The sequence below is a fragment of the Anser anser genome, assembly GCF_964211835.1.
Source record: "Anser anser genome assembly, chromosome: 3".
Classification (NCBI taxonomy): Eukaryota; Metazoa; Chordata; class Aves; order Anseriformes; family Anatidae; genus Anser; species Anser anser.
Window position 1 is genome coordinate 2,113,796 of NC_139722.1, and position 20,446 is coordinate 2,134,241.

Below are 20,446 nucleotides of genomic sequence, written 5' to 3' on the forward strand. Positions count from 1 at the left end.
ACGAAGTACCCCTCTCAGCTGCATTAATTGCCCCCGGGCTGCACTAATTACCTCTCAGCCTCACTGATTACCCCTCCTAGCTCCACTAATTACCCCCCCAGCTTCACGAATTACCCCTCCCAGTTGCACTAAATACCCCCCAACTGCACTAATCACCCCCCAGCTTTACTAATTGCCCCTCCCAGCTGCACCAATTACCCCCCAGCACCACTAATTACCCCCCGAGCACTAATTTCCGCCCCCGCCGCCATTTTGTCGTTCAGCCACCAGAGGGCGCTCGCGGCGCGGCCTCGCCGCCGCCGTCCCACAATGCAGCGGGACGGCCGCGGCTCCGCGCGCCTCCTGCGCTCGGCTGGGCTCGGAACCGCTCGGCTGGGCTCGGAACCGCTCGGCTGGGTTCGGAAGCGCTCGGCTGGGCTCGGCTCCGCTCGGAACCGCTCGGCTGGGTTCGGCTCCGCTCGGCGGGCCGCGGCCGCGGGGTGAGCGCGGAGCCCCGCGCAGCCCCCGCCCGCCCCAGGTAAGCGCGGCCCCGGCCCCGCTTTTATTTCTTTTTTTTTTTTTCTGAATCTTGTTGCGTCTATTTATTTATTTACCAATTTAGTTTTTAATTTGACCTTTTACTTTAATTCTTTTTTCCGCTTCTTGCGTGCTATTTGTTTGTTTACTCTACTTTCCCCACCTCACCTTTTTTGCCCGATTTTATTTATTTCACTGCATTTATCGGCAGTTCGCCTTCCTTAGTGTACTGCAGTTATTTCACCCCACTTCTCTTACCTTATTTCACCCATTTCCTCCTCCTTTATCTATTTCGCCCTCCTTTCTCTTACTTTATTTCACCCAATTTCTCTTGCTTTAATTATTTCACCCCATTTCTGTTGCCTTATTTCACCCAGCTTCTCTTACTTCATTTATTTCACCTCCTTTCTCTTACTTTATTTCACTCAATTTCTCTTTATTTCACCCGTTTTCTCTTACTTTGTCTATTTCACCCTCTTTTTCTTACCTGATTTCACCCCCCTTTCTCTTCCTTTATTCATTTCACCCCCTTTCTCTTCCTTTAATTATTTCACCCCCTTTCTCTTACCTTATTTCACCCATTTTCCTTTTCCTTTATCTATTTCACCCCCTTTATTTTACTTTATTTATTTGTTTCACCCCATTTCTCTTACTTCATCTATTTCACCCCCTTTCTCTTACCTTATTTCATCCCGTTTCTCTTCCTTTCTCTATTTCACCCCATTTCTCATGCTTTATTATCGGTCTCCCCCCACCCATCCCTTGGACATTTCCCCCTCCGTCCCCATCCCATCCCCGTCGATTTGGGTGCTCGCAGCCCCCCGCGGGGCGAGGGCTGGCGGCTGCTGCTCCTGGGATGGTTTTGGGTCAAAAACAAGCAAAGTTGGGGTTAACTCGTGCCTGGAGGTCCTGCTGCGTGTAGGCGTAGCAGTCGGGGTGAATGTTGCTGTGAATTTGGTGATTTGGGGAAAATCGGTTGCTTCTAAAGGGCTTCAGAGCCCCCTGTGAGCATCCCCCGGAGCGGAGGCTCGTGCCTCTGTGGGCTCCCCCAGGGTGAGGCTCCTCAGGAGCCCGTGGGTGCCCATTGCGGTGTTCCTGGTGTCTCACCGTGGTCTTGTTTTGCTTCCTCCTCACCCCAGGACGTCAGTCGGGAGGGTTTGGGGAGGCAGGAGGATTTGGGGAAGTGGGGAGGACCTGGCCTCCCCGGTACGGCCTCGCTCTGGTCTCTGCACCCGGTGCCCTTGCGCTGCCTCCCCGGGGCTGCTCAGGACTCGCCACCTCTCTCACGTTGCGCTTTGGGTTGGTTTCTTGTCTGAAAATCAGAGATTTGGATGACCCCCCCCTCTAAGGAAACATTTCTGTGCCAGGGACTCCGCAGCAGGGGGGCTGGAGGATGCTGTCCGTGGGGGAAGGCGGTGGAAGGCGTGCCCCTGGGAAGGGCGCCCATAAAAACACAAAAACCCTGAGATATTTTTCTCCCTGTCACCATCCCCACTTCTGTAGACCCGGGACCAGGAATTCCTGGGAATTCGGGCTGGAGGCACCGGTGCCATCGTTTGTAGGGTGCTGGAATGGTCCTGGTGGGTGGCAGAGAGCTGGGATACTGAGGGAAGTGGGGTTTCAGTGGGGAAAAACCAAAAACGCTGTGTCCTGCCCCAATGCGTGCTTCCAGGGGACGCAAGGGGGCACGAGGCCCCTGACCCCATCGTGATGGGACCTGCGGCTTCTGCACGCAGCGGTGCCAGCGCACAGCCCCTGGCTGAGGCTTTAAAGCGGCGTAATTCCTTAAGTGCAATCCAGTGTCCTCTCTGACACGTTTTTGGGTTCTTCGTGCCGGTCTGCGTGCTTTGGGGAAGGGGGAAGCGTCGTCATCCCTGCAGAAAAGTTTGACGTTTAGCAGCAGATGAAGGCGTTGCTCTGTTTTAGCTCCTGTCATTGCTTTTTTTTTCCACTTTCCTGCCCCCAAATCAGTCATATACGGCTGAAACATGAGCGTGGGGGACCCTCTGCTCCCGTGTCACCTCCATCCATGCTCGTGGCAGCGGTGATTCGGTCCCCGGGACAGCCAGAGCATCCCGAAAAGGGTTTTGTGGCCGTGGGGTGCGTTATGATTGAAGGCTCACGGTTGCTTCCTTAATCTCTTCTATTTCCCCGCTCTCCCTTGGGAAAGGGATTTCCAGCCCTGTGTCGGTGTTTGTCTTTATTACATCTCCTGTCACTCTTCCGTGGGTCCCGGGAGGTGATCGGCTGGGGGGGGAGGTTGATAATTTGCTGCCAATTAGCGGGACCAGGGCAGACCCGGTGCGCTCCGCGATGCAGCGCGGCCTCGGGATGCTTTTTACCTCCGCCGTGGGTTTGAACCTGCCCGGAGCTGCTGCGAAACCTTCAGCCGCCTGCGTGGGATGTTCCTCAAAAATAAAGGCGCTCCGGGAGCTGCTCTTTCCCCCCAAAACAGCGCTGAGACTCATGCTGGGTTGTGTTCCTGCCGGTTAGGGGGTAGCTCTCTTGTTAGTTGACGACATGTCTGCGGTAGGAAATTAATAGGAAAAGGCTTAAATTAATCAAGGGAGGTCGATAGGAGATGCTAACGAGCGCTTGCCCTTCCCTGGGGCTGCCGGGAGGCAGCTCCGCGCCCGGGCGGCCTCCGCGGGCGCCTTGACTGGAGGCCGGAGGTGCAGGGCAGGCGTAAACCCTGTGATTTGGGTGAGGAGAAAGCGATGAAATAATCGCAAAGCTGTTAAACAGCACCCTGAGGCGAAGGCGGCGGGCGCCGAACCCCGCTGCACCTTCCCAGCGCTCCGTTGTATTTGCATAAGCTCCCGATCGTGGTTCGTTGTGGTCCTGCAAAACCCTCTGATAAAAACGGTAAAATATATTAAAAAAAAATGCTTTTTTTGGGGACGCCTTGGGCTCTGCAGTCCCATGCCAGGCTCTCAGTGCCTCGTGGCTCTGCCATCACTTGAAATCCCGAGCGTGCGGCCTCGTGGCTCGCCACGTCGTTCCCCGGGCCCGGGGATTTGCAAGAGGTTTGCCGACGCTGGTATAAAAATGAGGAGATGTCAGCACGTTTGTGTTTTAAAATCGACCCCACAGAGGAATCCCGTGGGGACACACGTGCTGGCTGGGGTTGGGGGGAGTCCATGTGTGGGATCGGGGCCAATACTTAGCATTTCCATCACTCCCAGGATATTTTCTCGTACTTGGCTGGCATCGGAGCCACTTCTTTTAGCTGAAGATCAGAAAACTCTGGAAAAAAAGCACCCCCACCCCCCGAGCAGTTCGTTCTCCCCCAGCTTTCGTTTCACGGCTCATCTTTCTTTCTGGCTGTAAGGTCTGCTGGGGCTTCTGGCTTGCTAAAGAAAAGGTGGAAAAAAAAAGGAAAAAAAAAGAAGAAAGCAGGAGTTTAATAATAGATCAAAAAATGAGATTAAGCACTAAGTCAGCACTGCCCTGCACTCTCCCTTCCCCAAAAAGCAACCGAAAGAAATTGCAAATCGCCTGGAAAAGAGGGGAGTGGAAACGGCAAAGATGAAACCTGATGCGAAGGATGGATGAGGTGTTTATATTTTATTTAACAACCGTGTGCTGCCGCCCTCCCCTGGATTTCTGTCTGAGGTGAATAAAAGAGCAGGGCTGAACTGGGATGGGGAATCGAGCCCCGCAGGTGAACGCCCGGAGCTCTGCGTGCTCCTGGAGGTGGCCTCCAAAAACCACGAGGCCTTGCAAGGTGCAGTTTGCCTCCGATGGTGCTCGGACCACGTTCTCTCAGGGGTTATTAGTCACCGGCAAAACCAGAGAGGGCCTTTCGGCGTGTCTCGGCCTGGAAGGGCGTTGGATGGAGGCTCGCACCTGACGAGACACGAATCTCCTGGAAGGGAGGCTCAGGCCTGGCACCAGGCGCTGAGGCCGCCAACCCTGGGCTTGTTGGTGTTGGCTGCGAATCCTCCGGCTCCTCTGGCGCTCGGTTTTGGTGAGGCTGTTGTCGCAGGCCGGGCGGGATGGCCTCGGCTTCTTCGCCAGCCCATGGAAAAGTTTGGGAAATGGCGGTTCGCAGGGAGCTGCTGTCCTGCTGGCTCAGCCTGAAGGTCTCCAGAGCCAGCGTGGGCATCGGGTAGGGCTCAGGTGAGCCTCGCTGGGAGGGTTCCTACACGGTCTTGGCTGGAGACAGGATAGCAGGCCTTTAGTCTGACCCAACCTTGCTTTTCCTACCACCCACAGTGAATAAAATACTGAAAGGGACACGAGGCACAACCAGTCCCCTCCAGCATCATCCTTGTCCAACCTGGGTCATGCCGTGGGGATAAAGACCCAGCTGCAGGCTTTTTGGGGCTAAATAGGCGACTTCTAGGTGCACACAGTCTTCTAACCCCGTGCTCCTGGAGAAGGAGAGAGGCTGGGGAGCTTCGTCCATGTCAGCTGCGGGTGGTATGGACACGGCAGGAGGTGAATGCAAGCGGCAATCCCAGGCGGGGGGCTGGCACGTGGGGCTGGGGATGTTCGCTGTGGGCTGCCAGAGCAGGAGAAGAGGCAAAAGCTGCCTGCCTGCTGGAAAGCACCGCTCCCACGTGTTATTAGCAGCCTCTCAGGTCTTAATTTGTCTTCTTTGTCACCACCTTGGGCTCAGCTCGGTGCTTTAAGAGTTGGAGGAGAAGCTGTTTCATTGCCCGCTGGGCTGCTGCTCTTGTCTGTTCTCCAAAAGGAAGCAAACCAGATGTGCCAGAGCTTAAATTTAGGGGGAAGAAAATCCAGAGCTTGGCAACAGCCCCTTTTCTCAACAAGGAAGTGTTTTTGCCGTCCACCTTTTCCTGAGGCTGAATGGGTGTGAAGCGCAGGGAGAAGACGGGGCACGGTTGCCTTTGCTGTAATTTCAGTGTATTCCGCAAGCGGGGCAGTTGGGATTTCTTTTCAAGTTGCTTTGCCAACTTTGGGTGGAGAAAAAGAGCTGAAAACCTTGCCTTGGTGGATGTGGGATGGAGGCAGGGATTATTTTATTTACCTGTTTATACTGGTGACGCCCCGAGGCAAAACAGCGAAGCCGGGGCCGCGCTGCCCGCTGCGTAGGGCTTTGAAGAGCGCTCTCCCCCCCAGATCCTTTTTCCCGGCACCGACAAGATGAGCACCAAAGAGCCGTGACTGAGTCAGCAATGCAGATGCCATCAAACGGCTGCTTTATTCCAGCGCGTGAATCAGAGCACAGCCGTGGCAGAGTCTCATATCCTGCGTCTCCTGATAACAATGCGGTTACCTCCGAGGAAACAAAACGCGGAGAGATCCCAAAACGCAGAGAGATCCCATTGTCCTGCCTCTTTAGGGCACCTATAACTCATTGGCACCAGTGGTCCTTATTTTATTGCAACTCTTGCAATAGCGGGTGTGGGTTATTTTATTTTGTAAATCCTACGGCCTGGAGTTAAAATGTATTTTTTTAAATACTTGTGGAAGTGATCCAGCATGCGCATACGCACTCGGAGGTATAGGAGGGGATAAATAGGACTGTTTGCTGGAGCACAAGCAACTGGTGTTAACCCCTGTCCGACCAGTAAGAGCAGCGCGTGCCACCAGCATGGGTGCTGACTGCTCACCCTACAGGCCTTTTTAATGCTGCCTGCATCGTGTTCTTGGGGAGGAAGGGGGTTTAGCTTCATTTGGCCTCAAAATTATTCATTTGCCTCCAAACTCATCTTAATTTCCAGGCTTTTCTCCCCTTCGGTTCACTTGGAAAGTTGTATGCAGGGGTGAAGCCCTTTATCCCCAGACGTTTTCTGCTTCTCCCTCCCAAGGCTTTTCCATCCCCAAACACCGGTTTCGACGGCACGGACCGCAGCCAGAGCAGCGACAGCGTTTCCTTCTATTGTTCTGGTTCCCCCCACGACGTCCACGCACTGCCGCTGGCTTTTGCATCAGCAGCCTCCCTTCTGCTGCTCCCCGGGGCCCGTCTGTGTCCTGCTCCTCCTGTTGTCCCTCTTCTGCACCCGGCCGTGGTGGGACGGCCAGGCATGCGACGGCGCGGTTTATATCCCTCGAACCAGACGAAATGGTGACATTTCGCAAAGAGCTGGCTGGATTGTTCCCTAGTGGCAGAGAGGAATTGTTTAAAAGACAGTTCTGCTGCGGCGGTGGGGGTGGGAAAGGACAATTTCTCCCAAATCCCTCTTTTGGAGGAGCTTGCTCGTTCCTTGGGATTTTTTTAACCAGCGACTGCAGAATTTGGTGGGGGGTAAAAACCATTTCCGTGGTTCCCCGTCCGTAGATTTAAGGGAGAGCTAGTTCAAATGCTACATCAGAAATCGCGCGGCAGAACTGCGGAGACTAGACATTAAATAATTAGGAGATTGCACAATGAAGTGCTGGAAGGTTTCGCACATGCCACAACCTCTTTCGATCCAGCTGAAGCTCTGCAGAGATCTGTGTGAAAGTTCTGTGCAGCCAGGCTGGAGAAGGCTTTGCTCCCTTCTGAGCCTTTTTAAGGAAAAGAAAACGGGAAGGAAAACTCATGTTGCGTCCCCAAAGACTTTGTATTCTCTAAAGCTCAAGCGTCGGAGCTCCGAGGTTCCTCCTATTTTACAGTGTTTGTATGTGCTGGGAGCAAATGATCTAAATTAATTGTTATCTTTTCTCTGCTTCCCACGTCTTCAAAGCGCTGCCATCCAGCCAAGCTGCCTCCTATCAAATCGGAAACATGAAAAAAGAAAAAACCTTCCAGACTGTGACCGAAGATGAGAAATGTTGGTCCCCAGGGGTCCGCGTCCCTGAGGGCTGCATGGTACGAGCTTTGGGCCTTGAGATGATGAATGCAACTCCACAGTTGCTCATTCGTGCTCCAGCAAAGGTGTGCTTTGGGTGTAGGTGTGTCCAGCACTAGAGCTGAGCTCTCTCCAGCTCCTGTGTGAACGTCCTGCACTTTTTCTGCTGCAGTTAAAAACAATCGGAGGGCTGCTGGTGTTTTGAACAACCTTGCCCACCTAGGAAATTATGAGCTTGGATTTGTTCAATCGAATATTCCAAAGATTAAGAGTGAAAATAGCTGAGCTTGTCAGCCCCAAGGAATTGTGTTGCAGCCTGGGCTCAAATCCATCACCCGGAATCGGGAGGCTCTGGCAGGGTATTCTTCATCCCTCAGCAGAAGGCATCGCAGCGAGATCATTTAACTGTAATTCATCAATTTACCAAGCCACTTGATTAAGTGGGGGTTGGAAAGAGGCTGAAGGGAGCGCGTCTGCCTGTTGTAAGGCATCTCTGGCCACCTGAGGACTTTTTGGCTCGCGTGTCTGTTGCCTTTCAAGTCTCTGGGAAAGCCTGTCAGGAGGAGAGCCCAGCAAAACTTATTCACAGTGGTGGCGAAATGAGAGGAATTGAAGAAATAAAGGAATTCATGTGTTTGAGCTTTTCCTCTGCGTGCTACAGCCTCAGCACCCCTTAATCATAGTCTGGAGAGATCCTGGAGATGTTGGAGTGGACATCTGCAAAAAAAAGGGACTTAAGAAAGTTAGGGGGTTCTTTATAAATGTGGCATTTTGGAAATTTCCTTATTCCGTAGTACATCCGAGTACTGTTTTTTCTGGGTGCCCGTGCCGAAACCTGTAGGTTGTTTCCGTGGGTGATCTCTGCTCGGAGCCACGGCGGCACTCCCTTGTTTTGCCCTTATGATCAACATCCACGTTGTTTTCTTACCAGATTAGACTTGGCCTCATCCGAAGTTACCAGGCGTGTGCGTTTGCGCCACCCCGATAACTTCGGAGCCTGCCAGAGTATTTCAGTCAGCCCTGACGAAGAGATGCAGGTCTGCAAGGGTAATTAAGGCTGCACAAGATGATGGCAAACAGGCCCGAGGGGCAGCCCAGGTACCTGCGGAGCCTCGGGGAGAGGAGAAGCTCCAGCTTGCAAGAGCAGATCCCTGGCAGTGCCCACGAGGGACCATGGTGGGTCTGTACTGAGAGGAAAACACGTTCTTCGTTTAAATGTGGTGGTGGTTCGGGCAGAAGTGGCTCTGGAAGAAGCTGGCCGTGCCGGGGAGCTGTGCGGCTCTGCGGGATGCGTGGCTGCTCGCCCGCCTCCTGGGGAATCGCAGCGAAGGACTTCGGCCAGCCCGGGACGCGAGATGGCGAGCTGGGCTTCTTGCAAGTCCTATTGTTTCCTTTCAACAAAAGCGAGAGGAAAAATGAGAATTCATTTGATTTTAATAATAAAATACCTCCAAGGAGATGAAGCAGAAGAAACTGTTAACAAGAGGAATAGCTGGAGATTAAAAACAAATCGTCTCTCGCACGCATCCAGGCGCCTTCTCCTCACATAACATGGGAAAACTAAATTGAAAATGAGCCTCTACAAATTGTCAGGAAAGGGGGAGAAAAAAAAAAAAAGAGGATGAGTCAGCTCTAATCCTGCCTATCTGAGCCAAGGGGAAGGCTGCCTGGTGCTCATGACGGATTTTTGCAGAGAAGATAGCGCATCAGACTGATGACAGCCCGCAGGAAACACTGCGAGCGGCCCGAAAATTGCTGGTGGGTACTTGAATGTCACCGACTGCACCGAATGAATTGTAGGGCCGAGTCGCAACAATTTCCCTAAAGCTGTGCGTATTAGCATACAAATACCGAGGAAGCGCAATCTCTGAATTTTTTATCTGCTTTGGCTCGAGAGTCAAACAGGCGTATTACCGACGTGTCGCCCATTTGAATCAATTGTCAGCGGAGAGAATGCATCGGGGTTTATTGATAATGTTATTAAGGTGCTTAAAAACACGAGTGTGTCGGGTTTATTCTCCCTTCAGTAACATATTGCTGTTTCTAGCACTTTTAAAAAATATTTTTCCAGTTCTGGTCTCCTCCGGAGATCTCTGCTGAGCGGGGCGTTAGTAATGGAGATGCTCTGTACTTCCACGTTGCCTTTCCTCCCAGAGTTTGTTATAAGCCTGACCTCGTTCTGTAGTTTTCTTGAAAATTTTGAGGCAATTCCATTTGCTAGAGGAAAAACTGAGGTATGGAGCGATTCTGGGAATCTTCCCAGGGTGGTACCAAAGGTGGAGATGAGAGTTTTAGGACTGTGATTTACCGACGCTCTGATGAGTAGGTTCTGCTGTTCGTGCGCGTTGCTGTTGGGTTTCTTTTGCCCTGGTTAAACCACATCAGCTGAAATGCAAGTCAGTGGCCAAAACTTCCTGTTGATCTCCGTTGTACTATCACTGCATCCGCTTTGTTTCCTCTGCTGCTCTGCCCCACCGCTGCCTGTGCAGAGGAGATACAGCAGCAGTCTGACACCCACTTGAGAAGTAATTCTATAAATTAAGGGATTCGGGGTGTTGGGGGAAATATTTGAGGTAGTAGGTGTCTCCAGGAAATGCAAAGGAAATTCTGCCGTGTGATAGAGAGCAGTGACTGGGAGCCCAGCATTTCTGCCTTAGGCTCGTCGGTTTTTTAAAGTTCCCTTTTAGGAGCTGTGGCAGATGACTTTGGCATTTTGCCTCTCTTTCCATCTTTAAGCAGTTCCTGCACCTACGGAGGTGGTTGTGAGGATTAGTCACTGGTTTCACAGCCCTTTGAAGAAGGCGAGGGGTGTATAACAGCTCCGTGGCTATTAACAGTACGGCTTACTAGGAGAATTTTTTTACAGCTGAGCTTAGATACGCCAGGAGAGAGCCCCAGCAAGCTGAAACGGGCATCGCTTTGCTGTTCTCACCCCGGCCGCTCCATCCAGGTGATGGCACCGGGTTGTCTGCCCTCAATACCTGGCTTGTGGGCTGCGGCAGGAGCCCTCCCTCTCCTTGCTCCTGGTACACGTCCTCCCCTGGCCCCCGGCCACAGCGTCCGCCAAGTTGAAATCTGGCTCCGAGCTTTTGGCTCCCTTCCTTCTACGTGTTTTCAATTTTGTTGGCTTTAACAGATCCCGGTGGCATCTTTTTATGATGCGCTATATTCAGCTTCTTCTATTGCTTCTAGTACAGTAACGCTCCTGAAGTTCAACCTATTTTTTTAATTAAAAAAAGGACAAGATGTAGTATTGTTCTGTTACACTGGGAGAAAAGGATTTTGAGAGACGAAGCATTTTTCTTATCCCTGAGCTGGACTCGATGGTCCTTGTGGGTCCCTTCCAACTCGGAATACTTTATGATTCTGTGGTCTTTAAATTGGAATGACTTTAAAACTCCACACAGTGGTTTTGGTGGAACATTGCTGTAGCTGGAAGAGCAAATTACTGTTTTTTCTTGCCCTCCTGGGAGCCAGTATTGGTACTGATTAAACACGTGCGTTGCCACCTGTTGGACAATCTCAGAGTTTCTGATGAGCTCCTTGAGTGCCTTGCTCTTCAGACCTGAAAATTCAACTGCCCAGTGCTTACCAGAGTGCATCAGGTATGGTCTGCATCCTCTCTGATGCCGTGAGCGTGCTTCCACAGGCATTTTCGGCAGGACTGACATTGGCCGAAGCAGTCGTGTGCTCCCCTTCCACCTCTGCTCACTGGTGTTGCTCTTCCTTCCATCTGCTCACGACGCAGGTGGTGGGCAAATTGAGCTGTGGGAGCAATCTGGGTTAAAAGAAGACATTTAATGAAAGAGGTTTTGCCACATTCCTTTTACTTTAGGATCATCTTGTCCTTTGCATGAGAATAGAAATTAATTTCGTTTCAAGTTCTGAAAACCTGAAGACATGCTGAATAGATAAAATTGTTTCTATATATAGGCTGCAGAATTCCTTTGTGCAATGGAACAGTTTGTTTTCATTTAAACCATGTATTCAGCACATTTAGCTTAATTTTATTTAACTACAAATTTTACATGCCGTTTTCCTACACTCTAATTGTTTTTTTTTATTTGTGACATAAATCCTAAGTACAATTAAAAAGTCAGGCTAGTCATTAAGAAACTTCGTTTACCATTTTTAACACAAAACGTGTGAACTTGCATGCTTTATTAATTTATACAAATGCCCAGCTGAGAAAGTAGGACAGCTCTCCAGTTAGCCAAAGGCCTGATTTACAGAGAAATAGCCCTTTGTTGTTCTTTTCCAGCAAAAGGCAGCCTTTGGTAAGGAAAAAAAAAAAAAAGACTAAAAATACAAAGCAAGACAGTTTAAATCAGTCACTTAGAACTGAACTATTTTCTCTGGTTTGCATCAATAAATCCTGTAGTCACGGGAGAAAAGGTAGGGTGGTTGAAAAAGGGTTGTCGGGCAAGTTAGCAGCAGCGATCCTCAAGGTCTGGTCTCAAGACCGCTGTTAATTAATGTATCAACAAATGGAATAGCAGAAACTAATGGTATTTGAAGAGGTCATCGAAATAGGAAAAATGGGATCTAGCATAAAAAGAAGGAATGAGTTCAGGACTGTTTGTGTTAAGGGGACATAGCGCAAGCTCGGATGCAAAGTAGGGTTTCCTATATTGGAACTGGGCCGTATAGGATAGGAGAACTGTGATGTACCGGTGCCAAGGATACGTACCGGGATCACGTTTGTCATCCAAATTATTTCCATTAGGGATAATGAAATGTGAAGGCCACTGCAGAAGGTGTTAGTGAGGTATTGTTTAAAACGTACTCTGTGCTCCTTGGCTGCGCAGGGGAAGGGTGTCTGCTGGAAATGATCTGGAGAACAGAGCAGCTGCTTCACAACCCCATTAGGGGAGCTGGGATGGTAAGCCAGTGACAAAAAAAGGCAGAGAAAAATGATATTCCTTCTCTATAAATACACTCCCATAAACACCAGAGAGGGAGAAGAGTCATTTAAGTTAAATGACAATTCAGGCACAAGAACAAACAGCTCTGAATATGTTAAGGCTGGAAATGAGCAGAATGAGCCTCAAACCAAGTGAGGCTCTTGAATAGCCTTCTAATGGGAATTGTGTAACGGGCTAAAAACCTGATTGCTGTGAAGATGGAGCCTGATAAATGTATTAATGGCATTATGCAATGACGTTGACTTCAGCATTAAGGGATCAGGCTCAGGATTTCTGTCCCGCACTTTTGCAAATATACTTAAGGATCCTGCAGGTGAGAGGAAAAAAAGCTAGAAAGTTTTTGTTTAAAAAAAATATTTGCAAAATGATTCAGCTTTGAGTTGGTTTCTGCGTTTCTAATGCACTAATAATAGAACTGAGTGAGCTGTGGAAACAAGAAAGTATCCTTTCTGCCCTGCAAAAAAGCACAGTTGGCAACTGTTTCCCTATTTTAGTGGTCGATTTTTGGCAGCAGGCCTGTCGTGCTTAGATATATATATATAATGTATATTTTCCAATTTAAATCATTTTGGTACCTTATAGTAAATTTAGGCCTTGAAATAGATTGTGCTTAAAAAGATGACATTTATTATTATTTAACTTTGTAATGATGCTTTCTAAAAAACCTGCAGCACTTAGTGCTCGCTAGAGTTTCTTATTGATCTTGTCGTTCTCTTTATTGATCCCCATTTCCCCCCTCTACCAATAATTCCCCAGATTTCTTGCCGCTTTGCTAAAATCCCAATAAATAAGATCTAATGCCTTTTTGGCCAAAGAGCCCCGTTATTTTATCAAAAGGCAGGTGCCGAGTTATTTTAGCACAACGTAACTTTGATCTGGTGGCGCGTTTTATGCTCCGTATTTCCATGCCTTTTATGTTTCCATTCACACTCTGTCCTTGAGGCTTGTGTGCGGCTGATGCCATGGCTTCCCCGAGTGCTGCTTGCTCCAGTCCTTCGTCCCAAAACGGAGAAATCCTGCGTGGAGCCCTCTGCAATTTGCAAGGACTCCTGGCTGGAGGGGGCTGGCGTCGATGGTGTGCCGCGTTGTTACAGCTGAGAGCACCCAATGTGCACATGGGCACTCAAACGCAGGCTGGGGAGGTTCGTTCCAGCTTACAAAGATTTCTGAATTTTAGCTCAGGTGTTGCGCAGAGCTGGTTGACATGCTGCCGTCCTGTGCTGCCGTGGCTGAGCCGTGGTGCAGCTCATTTATTAAGGCTGGGGGCTTGAGCCCGTAATCGCCTGCGTGTTCTCCTGGCATCCCCATGCGTGCTTTTTATTCGGCTCCTCCATTCAGGATGCAAATGGCAGATGGTTTTTGTTCTTTGGTTTCAAGACCTCGTTGGAGCCTTTCAGCCGTGCAGCCCGGTCAGCTTCACAAACCAGTCAATTACCTCAACTTCCCTTTATGAATCCGAAAACCTCGCAGACCCGCTTTGATTTTGCTTAAACCGAACCAATTTGTGGAAAGGAGGCTTGAATTGAGTGATCACGAGCAGCTCTTATTATCACATCCTCGCTATTTGCCAAAAGTCCGCGGCAGCATCACCTCCTGTTTGTTCAGCGCCTATTTTGTGGGGAAGTCTGTCAGCTCTTATATCCAGGGCTCGCAGGGCCCCGCTGTTAGTATTTGTTCTTCCTTCTATACCTGGAATTTAAGGCTCCCTTATCAGCCAATTCCTAGGAGTATTTCTTTCTCGTCGTTTTAAAAGGCTCTCTGCACACATCCAAACGTGATGGTGGGGTCTCCAGCGGACCTCTAACACGATCCCGGTAGACAGCCTTTTGCAGCCTTTTCCCCAAGTGACTTTAATCCGGACTGATCGTTTCATGCGTGCTATCACTTTGGATTTCCAGCAAACCCAGCTGATTCACTTGGCTGCACAGCATTGTCCCAAAACGTTATTTAAGCTGCGTTTTGGGATCGCACGTTTTGGGTTACATGTGTAGCGTGCACACTCAGGTCTGGCTTTGCTTTGGGGTTTTGAGGTGTTTTTTGTGTTTTTCACCATGTGTATGTGTTTACTGGCCTTCCTCAACATATCCTGACTATAATTTCGAACAGATCTTTTTCTAACGGTCATGTAGGAAGTATTATCTCCAGTTTCCACTGTGGCAGCTGAACCCGGGGACAAATGAAGCAGCTGGCTTAAGCACGCGGGTCTGCGCCAGCGGAGTCTCAGTTCCCGGAGTTTTCTGTCTCTTGAAGCACTCTCGGCAATCTGGCAGGTTGTCAAAGCCCCTCGAATTGCACGGACTCGAGGGTGAGCTGAAGTGCTGGAAACTCGTGGCCTCGAGTCTGGTTGTTTGATGCAACAGAGCACACGCTTAAAATGATGCTTTTGTGCTTTACCGAGGAGGGGCTGAGCGGCTTGTTTTGCAGTCGCTTTTAATTTGAGTTTAAATACTGCTGAATGCTTAATTAAAAAAGTGCTTTTGGTAGACGAGGGCGTAATGCACAAGCTCCGCTGCAGTTCCAGCATGTAGGTGGTTAGGGATTCTGCTAGATACAAATGAAACGATTGCTTCTTGTTAACTCCTGTTTAAATATAGTTCAAATTACGGAATATTTAGTAGAACTGAATAAGCCGTGGCTTGCCAGCTTTTTCATACCAGTAGTTACCAGATGCTTCTGTATTTATAACCTCGCCATCTGTTCCAGGGTGGAGTTTGGGGGTAGTCTAGGTATTTGGATGTGTCTTCTTTCTTGGGTGTCTCTGGAAAACTTCAAAGCATCTGTTCCGAGATGAAGGGAAGCATGGTTAGCTGTAGCGGTTAAAGAATTCACGGGAATTCTACAGAAATGCGGCAGAGCCCTTGGCACAACAGGGCTCAGGCGCTGAAGGAGCTTTGACCAAGGGATTGTGTCACAATCGTAGCTGAGATCCAGTGTGGTCTTTGCTTGGCTGTCACCAGACCGGGTTGCTGCTTCCTGCTTCGAAGCCCATCTTTATTAATAGTCCCTGAAATTTCCAGGAGCATTGTGATACGAACATCTCTTAACGTGCTTTTTTAAAAATTTCTGCAGATAAATTTTATTTAGACACATCTTAGATATTTTTTTTTGATGCTGGGTGACTCATCTATTTCTTTTAGAGTGATAAGAGCTAAGTCTAGATAAGAAGAGAAACGAGCGTAGCATGTTCGGGCAAATTTGCTCTCCCCGCTGCACATCCCACAAGGGCCGAGGTGTGGATGGGAGAGGAATAACCCTTTGTAGGACGGATAAAGGAGCTCAGCAGGGTATTTAGTCTTGGAGTTATTTAGTACCAATTTAGTCTAGGAGTTATTCAGTACAAAAAACTCCTGTGCCATGAACCCACCTGTTTATTGGCTTGTGTGGAGCACCTTTCTTCTCTGGGTACCACCGTCACGCAGGCTGCTGGGAGTAACAACTTGCTGTTAATTCACCTGGTTAGGCTTGATTCACACACTCTGACTGAGTCGTGACTCTGAATGACTCAAAGCATTTCATTTTTTTAGGTAGCCGTAAAAAAGGCAAAGGAAATCAGGGCTAGGTCCACAAAATTGCTGTGGAATTGCTGTGAGTGGTTTATGGGCACGTGGGGCAGGAAGACAGCACCCTCCGCCTTCATCCTTGCACACCACTGAGCTCCACCAAAGCCTGGAGGGACTCGTCATACGGAATTTGGTTTGCCGGTGGTTTTGGGGACGGACAAACCCACGTTTTGGTCAATAAACTACTTGTGAAAAATACTCACCCAGTGCTAGTAACAGCTTTCAGTCGCTAATGATCTGGGACACGCTGTGGGAGGAGGGAAAGCTGCATGTCTCATTACCCATCCTCTGAGCCATCTGGTCTCTCACGGTTTGTTTGTAACCACCGTCCTAATCTCTCCTAACTTCATTGTTGCTGAAATATGAAAATTGCCCTTTTAGGCCCTGTGGTTCTCGTGAAGATAATAACATAGCGTGGTTATGTAGGGGTTTCTAAACAAAGCATAATGCAGTCATTTAATGAATTTATCTAGAATGTTTGCTCTTAATAAAATGTGTGGCGGTGCAACTCGACATACTCTGAGTGTGATCCATAATACTACGCCTTACAACAAAACCTTCTACCCCATTTCTTGCCTCGATTTTTCTTTCTTTCAAGTAGCTATGTAAAATGGGCCTTCAGTAACAAGGGCACGGACATTTCTTTTCCTGACACCTTTTTACTACCAGGCAGTGTCCTCTAGCACCCCAGCATCTTGCTGAAAGCTTTCCCTGCGTTTATAGACTTACTTTCTCCTGCCATCGTGATCCGCTTTCCCTGTGCAGGACGCTGAGAGCTCCTTGTCCTTGCTCTTCGGATTCCAGCTGGAGCTGTGCTGGGTCCAAGCCTGCATTAGTATTTGGGAGGAAAAAGTCTTTGCACTTTATGTCCATGTGTCCATTCTTATGCTAATTTTTCCCTTTTTTTATTGTTTATTATTACTATTCCAGTATTATTCGGGTTCTTGCTGAGTTTTCCTACATGCTCTAGCCCTTGCTTTGCTTTATGCCCAGCAGTAGTGTGTATTGTTGAAGTACTTCTTGTGTCCATGGGGTCTTCAATGTAACATGCTTTTATAAACGTTGCCTACCCCTGAAATGTAGCCACTTACACTGCAAAGCCTGGCAACTGCTTCAACAGCATAAGCAGGACCAGGCCACTACTTTTAGGACATAAAGTAAGGGGAAAAAAAAATCCATATCCACTAAAAACTGCAGGGGAGATTGTAAATCATCAGAATGTAACTACCTAAACTGGAATTTGGCAAGTATTCCAGATAAAGATTTCCTCTCTTGTGAAGTGTGCCGTGCGTTATCTGATGGACAAAAGCGGACAGAGGCTCAGCAGGCTTGAAAATTTAGGTTTGCCGTATAGGTGTAGTTGTTCCATAGGGGCTGAGAGATGTTTATTACCTGTTTAGCACCTACAGCACCCTGGGGGCTAACAAGTGACTGAATCCTATGAAATCTGATGGGAATGTCTGAGGTTAAGAGTGCAGTCCAAATCCACAAAACTCATGAAATCCACAGACGTTCAGGTTTTGGTGCCGCCTCCTGTGGAAGGGAGGAGAAAGAAGTTAAAAAAAAGGTTTACCAAAAGGCCCATAAGTAGGGAAAGGATGAAAGTTCAGGGTCCTCCCCTCCGACTGTTGTTCTCTTGAGGATCAACGGATGTTTTTCTGAGGTTTATTCCAGGCCATGGAAGCGTGCCATGGATCTGTGTGTTGGCTGGCTCTGAAACTCCTTAATACCTGCTTGAAATGACTCGATGTAATTTATAGCACAGAGGAAACATCGGTGTGTTGGATGCGAGAACCACGAGTGGGATGAGAGGGGGAATTTGGTGAAGGTGAGGGAAAGAGGTCAAGTGCGGACTATTGAAATAGAGGAAAAGAGGACACAAAGGAGTGGTGGCATCCACTGTATTAAATTGCAGCTGCCAACTGTAGAGCTACGTAAAAGGTAACACAAGGGAGATTGCCAGCATGAAATTATACACAGGTGTCTAAATAAGTTGTTCTGTGAGCAGAGGGAATAATGAAGCCAGTTTTTCTTAGATTTTGGCTTTACCCTATAGCTTCTGACGGACAGTATTTCTTCCCACTCCTGGGGTGCGTGCCAGCACAGACCCTCACCACACTTCCTCTGCTAGGAAAGGAGTCGTGCAACTTATATTTGTTTAAACTGTTACTCATCGCAGCTTAGAGACTGCCCATTAGGATCCATTTCTGAGGTAATACCTTACGTGTGCTCTTGGATATAGTGTATGAGCAGGCTGTAAGAAAACAAAAGCCCTGATAGCAGAAAGGGTGGGAAATGAGGATGTTTGAACACGATAATATTTCTGTTGGGATACACGTAAGGCAGCTGAGGAGTTTTAGCTCGATGGGAGGGAAACGGAAAACTCCCCTTTTATGCTGAGCTCCTATTGCATTGGAATAAGAAGGGGTCAGTACATGGAGAAGGGGTTTGAATCTGAAGCTGCCTACATCAATGTAATGTGTAGCAGCCTTGAGACTACTTTGAAAGAAGGATTTGCCATGCTGGCTGCTGTTCCTGAGAGCTTGTTTCCTTTTGGGAGCCGGGATAAGAATTGGTCTCTCGCCTTGTGTCCTGACATACAAGTTCTCCAACTGTATTTGTTCCTCAGCCAGGCCCTGAAGGGATTTATTGTCACCTCGCATCCTCAAGCAGAACTCCAGGTAGAGCAGGATGGACAGCGTCACCTCATGTCATGGCAGGTGTCGGTACACGAGTGTGCTGGGACAACAAGGCTGTGTCCAGCAGTTTGGGTGATAACCTTGCCTTTATACTGGGCAATGCCTTAATAATCTGTCTTCTTTTTCCTGGAATATATAAAATATTGTTTGTGAGATCCTTTGAACGTGCAGTACCTATGCCTGCCCTTTTGTACACGCGTTCCCTGTTTGTGAGATTTCCTTTTGTATTCTTTAACAACAGGTAGACCTGCTCTCCCCCTCACCCCCTACGGTTTTTTCATCTTAGTATAAAAGTTAGTTTCTTTACACATGTGTTAAATGACTGTTAAAAAGTGCAGAGCAGTGGAAAAGTGGTTTCTTGCAGCTTTCAAGTGCTCATGTTTTATTAAAGCTGAGATTCCTGGAGACACGCTACAGTTGCCACCCTACGCACTCCTATGGAGATAAAACCTCATTTCTTCTGTCACATTCTTTAGTCCCCCAAAAGTTGTCAATTTGGGTGCTTTGGGGTGAGACTTGATTCCAGTAGATAGGATTGCCTCTCAAGGGGCCCCAATATATATGCAAAATGAAAGTGCATAAAATAATAAAAAGTACTGAAGCTCCGTTTGGCTTGGCTTTCTTGTAAGATGATAACTGGCACCATCACTTGCCTTTTTTCTCCCCTGTATTTCCTCACTGATTTTTATTTTTTTTTTCTAAATCTTTTGTTTCAGTCACCATCTTTTGCTATGTTTGGTACTTGTCAGCCTACATTTTACATAGCTGCTCTTACTTAACAGCGTTAATGCTGTTGTCAGCGTAAATGCTGTTTAGTCAGAAAACAAAGGTTAAAACCACGAATGACGTTTTACACCGCTATAGTATTTAAACCTCTTTTGTCCAGATTGAGTCATAATTTGTGATATTAATACAAACTGTCCATATTGGACCTTGATGTAACTTGGTAATGAAAGGCAATCGGTGGTGATGGTGTAGTACCAGTAAGCAGGGTCTGTAATCACTTTTACATCTCTGTATCAGCATCCCAGCATATACTTATTTTCACAGGCCCTTTTACCAGAAACCACCTAAATATATCTCCAGGGGGTTGATGGCAACCTTTGCAGTCCCAGTGGAGTTTTGACCACAGAGCCGAGGGGTGACTGAGCTCCATGGGTGCACCTTCTGCCTCACAGGGGTGCTGGGGCACAACTGGGGGCTTGTGGGGCATGATCGGTGGCTGCTGGTGCGCAACTGGTGCCTACTGGGGCACAACTGGAGGTTTCTGGGGCACAACTGGTGGCTACTGGGGTACAATGGGTAGCTGCTGGGGCACAACCTGTGGCTGCTGGAGCATGACTGGGGGCTGCTTGGGGCATGATTGGTGGCTGGTGGCGCACAACTGCTGGCTATTGGGGTACAATCAGTGGCTGCTGGGGCACAACTGGGGGCTACTGGGACACAGTTGGTGGCTATTTGGGTACAGTGGGTGGCTGCTGGAGCACAACTGGGCATTACCAGGGCACAACTGGGGGCTGCTAGGGCACAGCTGGTGGCTTACTGGGGCACAACTGGTGTCTATTGGGGTACAGTGGGTGGCTGCTGGGGCACAATTGGGGGCTAGTGGGGCACAGCTGGTGGCTAGTGGAGCACAACTGTGGACTACTGGGTCACAGCTGGGGGCTGCTGGGTCACAGCTGGGGCCGCGGGGGCCATGCCAGGCACTGACAGGACCCCGTCCCCTCACGGCGTCCCCTCGCGCCCACCTTTAGGCGGGAAAAGCGCCTGGGCGCAGCGCGCATGCGCACTGGCCGGCGCCCACCTCAGGGGAGGGAGGGAGGCGCCGCTCCGCCCCCTCCACCATTTAAAGGGCCAGCGCTCCGCCTCGGCCGGCCGCCCCGCTCGGCGCCGGCAGCGGGCGGCTGTGGAGCGGCCGGGAGCTCTCCGGCCTCGGGCACTTCGCCTTGTGACGGAGCAGAGCCGGGGCGCTTCGGCAATTCTCGGTAGTTTCCGGAGCGGCC

General features: G+C 49.2%; 1 protein-coding gene across 4 annotated transcripts in view; it reads left to right on the forward strand.

Annotated features, from left to right (window-relative positions):
• The first annotated feature begins 374 nt into the window (after positions 1–374).
• Positions 375–20,446, forward strand: part of EXTL3 (exostosin like glycosyltransferase 3) — a 133,689-nt gene continuing 113,617 nt past the window's right edge. For 2 of the 4 annotated variants that reach the window (XM_083827913.1, XM_083827922.1), the window contains exon 1: positions 378–517. The gene's annotated coding sequence lies outside the window, so the exon portion shown is untranslated. Of the gene's footprint in view, positions 518–19,493; positions 19,585–19,703; positions 20,429–20,446 lie in introns of those variants that run through there. The other 2 variants (XM_083827919.1, XM_083827914.1) reach the window with 2 other exon arrangements.